Genomic DNA, 11,763 nt, shown 5'->3' with positions numbered 1-11,763 from the left:
AGGCCACGCGTGAATCAATGCATTGAAGTCTCACCATTGTGACGCAGGCGCTGTTAACACGGCCCACATTTTACACATGAAGAAACGGAAGCATCATAAGGAAGAAGTAAGCTGCCTCAAGTAATATAGTAACAGAAGGCCAGAGGTAGGACTTGAACCCAAGGCAGTCAGCCTCCAGATTCTGTGCCTCTAAGTTAATGGTTGAGGATGATGCATCTTAATCGTTGCTATTTGCAGATTTACCGTGACCTGATTTAATTTCAGGAGACACAGCCATTCAGCCCCCCGTTCCAATGCCCACCTCTAGACTCGGTTTCTTAGTGGAGTGTGTGTATGTGTGAGCACTGGCTGTCGGGAGCATGGGAGCTGGGGGTTGAAACACGGTGACCCCTTTGCCTGCAGTCATTCCCCAAAGAAATAAGTTCCCACCCTTTGTAATCAAAGCCACAGCTGGATATGAGCCTGTCATCGGGGTTTGGGTCTTTTTCCAGGACCAGAGGCTGTTTCTAAATTAGACTCTAACTTACTGGCCATGAAATAGCACAAAGCAAACAACTTTTTGATGAGTTAAGTGTAAATGAGTCAGAGGCAGAGAGATTAAATTTTCCCTCAAATACACATGGGTTAAAAAAATTATAGTCTCTAGAGAGCCTGGCTCCTTGAGGACTGAGTTTTTGCCAAGTCAGCACATTGGAGAAAGAGTTTGTGACTCTCTGCCAAACCCCAAGCGCCACTGGCTTCCTTGCCTTAGCTTCTTGCTGAACCCGGGAGGAATCCGTCTTCCTAAATCCTTGCTGCCTGTCAGAGCTGAGTGCCCGTTTCTGTGCAAATGATTCATTGTTATAATTTGTGCCACCTCCTCATAGACTCAGGGACTTTTCCTTTTTTTACATCAATTCCTATGTAGTATTCCAACAAGTCTTTTCTTCCTCCCCTGTCTCCCTCCTGCCCTTCCATCGTCTCTGCCAACAGATTCAAAACAGGAGTCCGCGACAGGGCTTTCTTTGTCTGGCCCCGAAGCTCACTCTGCCTCTGGCGGCCTATGTCTGACAGGTGCAGCACAGGCAGGAGGAATGACAGCATCATGCAAAACACAAGCCAATGTAGTAGCGCACATCATCATTTCTCCTGCTAGTGTCTTTGGGTTACGGTGAGGTCACCTTTGGGGACAGCTTTTGCTCTTTTCCTTAAACAAAAGAGTCACTGTGGATATCACGCACCCTCCAATTCTACTTTTAAGAGCACAACAATGAGAAAAGGATTAGAATGATTTCGAGTATCTTAGATACCTCCCATTCCAGGGTTTGGGGTAAAAATGTGTCCCCCGTTGCAGGGGGCTCTAAAAATGAAAGAGCAGGAGGGCCTTTGAGGGGCCCCTGAATATTGGTGGTGGAGGGCCAGTTTGCTCAATTGCAGGTGATGCTACTTCTGAGGTGGGTGAAATAAAGAACTTAGAGCCACGAAAACAAATCTCTTTGAATTTGAATTTGAATACCAATAAGCATGGGTCCCAAAATTGAGCCAGTGGCACTTGCCAATTCCTCTGCATTTGGAGTGGATTTTAATGAGCACCCCGGGTGTCATTATATCTCCCAGGCTTTTTGCAGAGTGTCCAGATGACACCTGAGGAGAGCTCCACTTGTAGAACCTCTGGCATCCACACCTGCAGCATTCCGGAGGGCTAGGCCACTCAGACATTTTTTGTTCTGTGGGTCCTGGAAGACGGTTGGAGCTGAGCATAGATCAAATTCCAGGGAACATGCACGTCAACTTGTCAAATGTTCTGCTGGGTTGGGGGCATACGGTGGCGTAGGCTCGTGCCCAGGGAACAGCCTGCATGCAGCTCATGGAAGGATGCAGAAGTACAGCCTGCTTGACGCCAAGAGCCGTACACGTGGAAGCCCCGGTAAAGTCCAGCAGCAGATGGAAAACTCCACCAAACCTTTTATTGGCCATATGTCACTTTTGAGCGTTGGCCAACAAACTAAAATTTCAGCTAATATATAATGATTTAAACAGCAAAAAGAGCAGCTGCACTTTGATTTTTGATGCCTTTCCTCCCGGCTCTCCCAGCTCACTGGAGTTTTTTGATCTCCTCTCTTTAACCCTGCGTTGGCTCTGAATCTTCACCAGCCGGCACCCTCTTCAGAATTTTGCTGCTGGTTACATCTTGCTTAGTGGGTCAATCTCTCTATTCTTTCTTCCTTGAGGGCTGAGTTTTCTAGCATTTTTGTGGTTATAATTATTTCTTAAATTTTTTAAAGATTTTATTTATTTTTTCATGAGAGACACAGAGAGAGGCAGAGACACAGGCAGAGGGAGAAGCAGGCTCTATGCAAGGAGCTCAGTGTGGGACTGGATCCCTGGACCCAGGATCATGCCCTGAGCTGAAGGCAGACGCTCAACCACTGAGCCAGCCAGGCATCCCAAATTATTTCTCAATTTGTTAAGAAAATACTACAAAGCACAAGATTGGAGTATTTTAATACTTTCAAAAATCCCTCTTGGGTAAGGTCCCCATGTGTTCATTTTGGGTGCCTGGGCTGGCCTTCTGCTTAGCCTGCAGAGCTAGTCCTTGGAGTCGACTCTGGGAGGGCAGCTTGTTCTGATTTATGAGGACACGGCCTGAGATGGAGTTCCTCTGGAAAAATTCAGCTCTTTTACTGTCAGAATCATCTAGAAGGAAATGATTGATGTCAGGAATCAGGAAAGCAGGCCACCCCTTGGCTCTTTCGTCTCTTCTGGCTCTTCTATCTCACACACTTGAAGTGCCAAGTCTCTACTCCCAGCGGTCGTGGACATGATAGCTGGCTTAGTGCTTGAAGCCTCATGGAAGAAGAGGCTTCTTGTTATAAATTGAGGGTTATACAGTTGTTTCTGGGGTCAGTGTGCTGGAAACCACCAGGAAAGGAGTGGGAGAACAATATGAATTTAAACTTGCATGCCTGCCAACGACTAAGACTAACCCAATACTCAATTTAGGAATACATGATCACTGAAGTTATGTCCTCATCAAAGGGCTTTGTAGTTGTCACTCTAACAAATTCCAACTCAGGTTTCTGTATATTAATTCCTGCAGAACACAGCTACCTCCCTAATGTTATTCAAAAGATTTTGAACAGCATTGTGAATAAAAGTTATAGCAGAGCGCACCAAACTCCATGATTTCTATAACATCTGGAGCAAAGCACATCAAGGGGGGAGTAAAATGCACATTCATCATGGGTGTTTGGGGTATTTTCTGTTTTTACAAAGAGAGGAAGTAAGAAATATTTTTCCTGTAGGGATTTTTAGTTATCTGTTCCTGTGCTAACCTGGACACCTCACAGAAGAATTATGGTCTCTGTCTTTATAGGTTGATTCCCATTGTAGGTCTGATTAAGATTTTGTCCTATAGCCGCTTTCCTTTGGGAAATTTATCCAGAGATAGAACTGCTGTGTGAAGCAACATGTGTACACAGCTAACCGTTTCAGCATTATTTATGAAAGTGGGAGACTGGAAACAACCCAAATGTTCATCAGTGGAGAGTAGACTGCACTGTAATACATCCATACACTGGAATGCAACCTAAAAGAAGAAAGATGGTCTCTACATACAGAGTTGGATAAAGCTCTAGGACATTTGTTAGTCAAAGTTAGGTATAGAACACAGTGTGCAGTGTACTACATTTTGATCTGTGTAATATGTGTAATAGGCGTATACACATAAAGAAACTTTAGAAGGGTACATGAGAAAGTAGGCTGATGGGAGAGCAAGAACAGACACCATAGGAGAGAATATGTCATTCACTGTTTTTTTTAAATTGAATATATTTGACATGTAACATTGTATAAGTTTCAGCTGTGCAATGGGTTACTTTGATACACTTATATATTGTAATATCCTTGCCATTGTATCGACATTATCACATAATTACAGTACAATATTTTGTCTATGTTAATTTTTTTGTGCATTATATCACTATGGCTTATTTACTATTTGTTGCAGGTTTGTGACCGTAAATAACATCAATTTATCCTCCCATCTGCTACCCTCTGGTAACTACCATTCTACTCTATTTTTTTTACGAGTTTGATTTTTTCATAGTCCACACGTAAGTGAGATCATGCGATATTTGTCTTTCTCTGACTTATCTCACTTAGCATAATGTGCTCAAGGCTCCTCCATGTTGTTGCAAATGGCAAAATATCCTCCTTTCTTGTGGCTGAATAATATTCCATTGTATATTATACACACAGACCATGTCTTTTTTATCTGTTCATCCACTGTTGGACATTTAAGTTGTTTCCATATCTTGGCTATTGTGAATAATGCTTCAGTAAACATGGGAAGACATATATTTGAAGGACAAATACAGCAGTGTTTTCACTCACCAATGACAGCTTCTCTCCTCCATGATTCTCCACCGAACTATTTCTTCCACTACTCTCACTGCTCATTTCCTGACTTTTTCGTTGGCTCTCCCATCTCCTCACACAAGATTGTCTCCAAGGTCCTGCCCTTGCCCTCCTGTCTCTAGCTACCTCCCTTCCCCAGAAGAGCTTTGATCTTCACCCTATGGGTTTCCTCTCCAAGTCTGTGTCCATACCTTTAGATATTTATTTCCACTTGCTTGATGGGCATTTTCACCTAGAGATCTTGCTGGAACTCGAGCACTGGTATTTCCCTGAGTCAAATATATCATCGTTTTCTTACAATCTGGTTCTTCTCCTTGCTTTATTCTTCTGGTAGCACTGCGTCCCCAACTCCACATTCCTTAAGCACAAAACCTTAGAGAAAACTTTGATTCTTTGTTTTTTTGCCCTTGCTTTTCATTTCCAATAAGTTAAAAAAAATTGATGTTTTGAGTTTGATTGACCTCATATAGCTTTGTTATGCATTAATGTCTTGCCCGTGGAGCTCTTCACTGACCACCTCACCTCCAACTTTATTCTTCTGCTATCTACGTAGCTGACAAAATAATCTTCATGGAGAGAGGTGCTCATACGATCTGTGAGGAAGACTTTCAAATGCTAATGAGGGATACACAGAAAATGTCTTCGTAAATGGAAAGGCCAGAAAGCATAAGTTATTATAAAGCTGACAATTCTCCCTAAATTAATATATAAAGTTAATGAGTGTCAATAAATATACAAACAGGGCTTTTTTGTTTCTGTTTTAGTTTTTTATTTTTCTGTAACCAGATAAGCTGATCTGAAAGTTTTTAAGGAAAAATAAGTGTGATAGCATATTGCAGGAAAATTCTAAAGAGGATAAATGAAAGGGGAGAATGAATCCTAAAAGATATTAAAATTATTAAACAGTGATAGTATTTAATATAGCTTAACTGCACATCATAAGTGAGAACAATATAATAGAATCAGAAATTGATCCCTATACTTTTATGAAAAGTTAGTACTCGATAAAGGTTGCACATGTAAATTAGTGGAGAAAAGATTTACAGTTTAATAAATGGTGTTGGGCCAATTGGGTAGCCATCTGGAAAATAATAAAGTTGTATTCTTCTAACTCTTTAAGCCAACATAAGTGCCAGATGGACTATCAACATGAAAATTATACTATCAAAGTTCTAGGAAGAAAATGGAAAAATTTTTTCTAATGATCTTGGAGTGGAGAAGAGCTTCCTATGCATGATGAGATTCAGCAGACATAAAAGAAAAGATAAATTTGGATCTAAAAATCAAAGACTTCTGCATGGTAAGAAACACTATAAATAGAGTCAAAAGACAAATCATAATCAGGGGAAAAATATTTGTTACAAACATATCAGACAAAAGGCTGAATATGTTAAAATATAAAGAACTTCTACAAATCAATAAGAAAAAGATTAACACTCTACTAGAAAAATTGGCAAAGGACATGAACAAATAACTCCCAAAAAGAAATACAAATGGTACTAAGATAGTTGAAAATATTCCTAGGTCCCTACACAATAAGCAAATGTAAACTAGAACTGCATTTTTCACCTAATATCCAAAGTTCCTTAAAATGTATTTTTGACAACTTGTTTTTGACAAGGATATAGGAAAACAGACATTTGTACGTTTTTAAGGTATGTAAATTAATACAACCTCTAAAGAGAGCAATTTCAGAATATTTATCAACATTGAAAATGTGCATACCCTTCCACACATCAGTCCCATGTTTTAAATTGTCTCCTACAATTCTGTTGAAGCTTGTGGCTGAAGAAATGTATGAGGATATTCACTGCAGCACTAAGTGGAATAACATATTTTATCATCTCAAAAAAAAAAAGCAGAGAAAAAAAAGAAATGAAAAAATAGTAAAGCATAAAACCTGCCATGTTTACCCTCTACTCAACACCCCCTACCCCCAATTGTTTCCCATCAGGCATGTAAAGTTTTGTGATCTGGCCCCAGCCTGCCTTTTCTTTCTTGCATCTTACCTCTGTCTACACTTCTTATACTGGGGCAAACGACCACATTGCTACCCTGCACAGTCCTATCTTCATACCTCTCTTTGCGCTGAACCCGTTGCCGACATGCACTCTTCCCCACCTCTCCCTTCTTCTTCATCTATGTGAGTCCTAACTCTCCTTTATAACCAGACTCACATGCTACCTCTTCTGAAGACATCCTTGAATGTTTGACAATCCCCTATCCTTATGTGAAAATCTCTACCTGCTACGACTTTTGCCACAGCACTGTGAGTCATCTCTAGAATGACAGCGATATATCTTGATGTCCTTACTTTGATGCAACTGTTTAACCTGGGGACCCTTTGATACAACCTACGGAAGACACTATTAACTTACATTTCCCCCAAGAATGAAAATATCTTAACTGTTTGTTTCTGATTATATAAGTAAAATGCACATACTTAAATAAGTGGAAAATCTCAAGACTCACTCCCGTGTGTGTGTGTGTGTGTGTGTGTGTGTGTGAGAGAGAGAGAGAGAGAGAGAGACACACACACACTAAAGGAAAGATAAATTTCCTGAAGCAGATCCCTGGGTCAAAGAAACACAAATTTAAAATTTTGACATATGCTGCCAAACTGATCTTCAGAAAAATTTATAATTCACTCAACAATAGTCATTGAGATCAAAATATGTGCCAAGTACTGGGTGCTGGGTATTTAGGATACAATGGTGAATAATGGCAGGTGTGGTCCCTGCCCTCCTAGAGGTCTGGTGTAAGTGTTTCTAAGGAAGACACATAGTTTTGTTAGAAAGGACAGTAGAGAGGATTTGGTGTAGTTGGGGAGTTCAAGGATGGCTTTGTGGAGGAAGAGACATTTCAGATAAAGCATAAAGCTTAAGTGGGAGGCAACTAGACTAGTGGGGGCCATAAGAGCTCTTTAGCAGTAGCCTGTGCAAATGGGGACACAGGGGGTGTTGCAGAAGGTTTGTGTTGCTGCTGTGGAAAGTGAGGAGGGCCTGGTGCAAGGCTAGGCTGGGGGTATGGGAAGGGAGTAGGCCACAGATGCATTTGTAGGTCTTGTTAAGGATCATATTTTTGTTCCAACGGCAAGAGGAGATAAAAGCAGGGTTTAGAGAGCATATTTGTGTTTTAAAAAGATAACTTTGGCCAAGTGGAGAACTGATAAATAGGCAAGAATGAACCTGGTTGACAAGTTAGGAGGCTATTGTAGTCGGCCAAGGGACAGGTGACACTAGCTTCAACTAGCCTGAATTATAGACAACAATAAGGTGATCAAGGCTGAAACACAGAAAAGTGGACGATTTTATAATTTTATCGATGAATACCAGTATCAGAGTAGATATCACTAATCTTTTCCATCTTTGCCAATCCAACGTGTGTATGTAGTATACAATACACGTAATATGGATTATATGTATAACTTAAATAATTTTCCCTTGATTTTTAGTGAGGTTGAACATTTTTTCCTTATTAGCTCTTTCTTCTTTTGAATTACCTGTATCTAGCCTTTGTCCATTTTCTTCTTGGGGTACTTGCTCTTCTTCTGTTCCAGGATCCAGTCTGGGATCCCACTTTGCATTTAGTTTTCTTTCTTTCTTTTTAAAGATTTATTCATTTATTTATGATACACACATAGAGAGAGAGAGAGGTAGAGACACAGGCAGAGGGAGAAGCAGGCTCCATGCCGGGAGCCCGATGTGGGACTCGATCCTGGGACTCCAGGATCGCGCCCTGGGCCGAAGGCAGGCGCTAAACCGCTGAGCCACCCAGGGATACCCTGCATTTAGTTTTCATTTCTCCATTGTCTTCTTAGGCCAATGAAAGTTTCTCAGGTGCGTATATTTTTATTAACGGTTTGAAAAAAACCATCATGATTGATGCAAGGCAGAGCTTGGTAAGAATCCAAGTGTGAAATCAAGGTAAACTTAAACCAATTTTAAAAAAGCAAATGATAATATGTGATACACATTGCAAATATTTATCCAGTTTTCTTAAACTTGGGTGCTTGTGTATATGCAGGTTTATGTGTGATACCATCATCGAGTCACTGTCTTTTCCCTTGTTACTGCGGCTTTGGTATAGTGCTTAGAAATCCCTCCACCCCAATGGTTAGAACTATTTATGTGAGTTATCTTTTATTACTTTTACAACCATACATTTTCAGGGTTATGGCAAGTAAGATGCAAAACAGACATCTTTGCCTTGTTCTTTATTCTCTCCGATGTCCACTTCACCAGATGGGGTGATAAAAATCAGTATGAGGTAGTGCTTATGATATAAAATCAGCAAAGTCAAAATGACCGAATGCTCTCCTCTGAATTGCTTTGACTTTATACCTAACTTGGGTCCTGAACAAGGCCTTCCCTGTCCTTAGTATTCTTTGCCTTGTCAATCCTACCGGATCACGAGTTCCTTGAGGTCAGGAACCGCATCCATCTCCTTCTGTGTAATACCCATGTAGTTGGGTCCTCCTTAGAAGTCTCCACCAACATAGCATTCTGATATATGTATTCCCATGAAGAAAACTCAAACTCTAAACATTGACAAAAATGTAGCTTTTCTCGAAAGTTTTGTGAGGTATTTATTGGAAGTGAGAATCCATCCTAAATCCCACAGCAAGACAATCAAATGTCTCTATCAGGAAGCACATTCATCCACTTCCTCTTCCCCTCTCTTCTACAACCACTCTCCAGTGAGAGCAAAAGTCTAGTCAGCATAATAAAACCTGCCACGTCAGCCTAATGAGGGTCATGTGTGTTTTTTCAAACATCCCTTAAGGGCTTCAGTTCATCTCATCAAGGCTGTTTCCCCTGGTGTTTTTATCAGAAAACTTTGTGCATGACAGTCAATACGTGCTTATGCAAATCAATAAGGTAGGCAACAGTGCAGCTCTGACGCTGGACTTAAGCTGAGACTTAATTGGCATCTAGGAGTAAAAAAGACTTTTGTTTTCTAATTCCTTCTTGTTAGGACTCTATTGGAAACCCACCATAGTTTTATGGGCTATCAGATCAAGTTAATTGTAATAAGGATCCATCTTAAATTCTCACCAAAGGGCTTAGTTCTTAAAGTGGCATTTTCTTAAATGGTCCCTTAGCACAGACTAGAGGACAGTGTAATTGCAAAGTGAGCAGATGGTCTGGGTGGACTGAAAATATGGATATCACCTGTCTGTCCTGGGTGGCCAGCCAGATGCAAATCCATTTGGGATAAAGCCTTTAGGCTAGAAGCCAATGGCCTCCAAATGGGAAGTTTTATTTTTTCCCCGAGGAATATGAACAAGGGAGTTGAGACATCATACACCATTGGACAAAGTAGATGGAAGCATTCTTTGTTCTAAGGAGCAAGCCAAGTGCACACGCGTGAGCAAACCAGATTACACAAGGTTGAAGGGTAGCTGCTTGATGCCTTGTCCAGGCTCAGGTTGGGACCAGGGCCATAGGATGTTTGACTATCACCTGAGCACGGAGTTACAAGAGGGGTTCAAGTTCAAGTTCTCAGAAGTCTGCTGCCCTGGCACCAAAATTCTGGCCTCATGGTGAGTGCAGTCAGTTTTCTCCTCTTTCATTTCCTAATGGCCTCATCCTGCTTCCTGGGGTCTTTTCAAGCCATCATTTACCTATAACAAGTTCACCTTGTGTGAACATCTCTTATTGGTGATGTGACATTACTTTGTTAGCTTTAATTTCCTCATCTGAAAAAAGAGAAGAAGAATAATAGAGATAATGTGGATAGAGCGACCAGCATGGTACCAGGCACCTAGTAGGTGCTCCTGTGGCTCATTTTAGGAGAAGCTAAGGCTGATTCCAGCTGTCAAGACACCTGAGGCTTTGGCATTCTTCTAGGCCATTGGCGAGGGCATGCCTCGACCAGAGCAGCAAGGATGACAGACGGCTTGTTCTTTCCTGATCCTTTGCCATGTCAGAGTTCTCGTCATTTAGGTCTCTTGCCCATTTTGGGAGCCTGGATGATGACTCCCTGGTGTCTCTTCACATGCCACAGCCCATGAGCAGTCACTTCTGCCGACCTCTCTGCAGGGTAAGACAATGAGCTGGGGACAGCTGCGGGAACCATGGGAAAGAGCCAGAAGAATCAAAGCCGTAACTGAGTTAATGACACCGTGGCACTCGGGTGGCTGTCTTGAGAGAAGAAAAGAAAAGAAAAGAAAAGAAAAGAAAAGAAAAGAAAAGAAGAAAAGAAAAGAAAAGAAAAGAAAAAAAAAGAAAAAAAAAGGAAAGAAAGAATCCCAGGCCTCCAACCAGAGACAGCTGTTTTGACTTAGGAAAAAAAGCCTAAAGAACAGTTTAGAAGTTTGTTTATCTAACAGCAAATGGATACATAACTGGTTTAAAATAAATCAAAAGACATTTTGTATTTACATAAAAATTAATCCAAAAAGGAAGATAAATAAAAATCTCATCCTCTTGACTTCTCTGTTTTCCCTCTTCTCTTTCTTCTTTCCTCTCCTCCTCCAATACAATGAACACCCCTCTTCTTGAGTATTTGACACGGCTCAGGCTCAGGCTCAAGCTCAGGCCCAGGTGAGCTGGAATCAGTGGATGTGATCGTGAGTGGGAGTCCTGGAAATTCCAACTCTCATCTTGTGCTGCTTCATGTACTTGAACCTCACAAAGGCAGAAACCTCTGTTAATTTAGTTGTGAGTGTAGTGTGCTAATGATGTCAGGGAATAGCAGCCAGCATTTATGGAATTGTGCAAGGAACCCACGCCTGGGACTCAGGACACAGAGACTATGGTTCTAGTTGACCCCTAATTCATGTGTGACTTTGGGAGTGTAACTCAACCTCCCGGGGACTCTCCTTCCTATGGTCTCTTCCCTGATGGTCGAAGTGTATGCCTTGGGCAGAGGGCTGTTTACAGTTATGGCACTGAAGGAGGTGACCCTGGTGACAAGTCAGAGTTGAAATCTGGCCTTTGCTCCCCTTGCCAAGACTCTGCCTCACCAGAGGGGAAACTTGCTGAGACCTGGATAATGAGCCTGGGCAGAGGCCCTCTCTGGCGTGGGGTGGGAGTGAAGAGAGGGGGAGGCATTTTTGAGATCTTGGGACCTGAAAGCCCAATGATGTGACTGCAAGGTGGTCAGGAGAGACCAAAGACAAGAGAAGTCTGCAGGAGACTGTATAGAGGAGGTTAGGAGATGGAGGAGAAGACTGAGAGTCAGTGAGGAGAGGAATCCAGGGAGTGGTCTGGGGGAGGCAGTGGGAGGGCCCCTTCTCCGAATGTCAGGGTGACTAGGAGTACAGCCTAGCCTCAATGCAATGATAAGACGCAGGGGGGAGGGTGCATGCACACCGGCCCACACCATTCTGACTGATACTCCATTCTGCTGGGGTGTTGA

At 41.9% G+C, this 11,763-nt stretch overlaps 1 long non-coding RNA gene across 2 annotated transcripts in view; it reads left to right on the top strand.

Moving 5' to 3' along the window:
- Positions 1-59: 59 nt before the first annotated feature.
- The window catches only part of LOC140622706 (uncharacterized), a 55,759-nt gene continuing 44,055 nt past the window's right edge, over positions 60-11,763 (top strand). Inside the window, exons 1-2 of one of the 2 annotated variants that reach the window (XR_012022396.1) lie at positions 67-145; positions 3,989-4,038. This is a non-coding gene — a long non-coding RNA (uncharacterized lncRNA). Of the gene's footprint in view, positions 146-3,988; positions 4,039-11,763 lie in introns of both variants that reach the window. The other variant, XR_012022395.1, reaches the window with a different exon arrangement.

The sequence above is a fragment of the Canis lupus genome, chromosome 32, assembly GCF_048164855.1.
Source record: "Canis lupus baileyi chromosome 32, mCanLup2.hap1, whole genome shotgun sequence".
NCBI lineage: Eukaryota > Metazoa > Chordata > Mammalia > Carnivora > Canidae > Canis > Canis lupus.
This window is presented reverse-complemented; position numbering and strand designations above follow the sequence as displayed.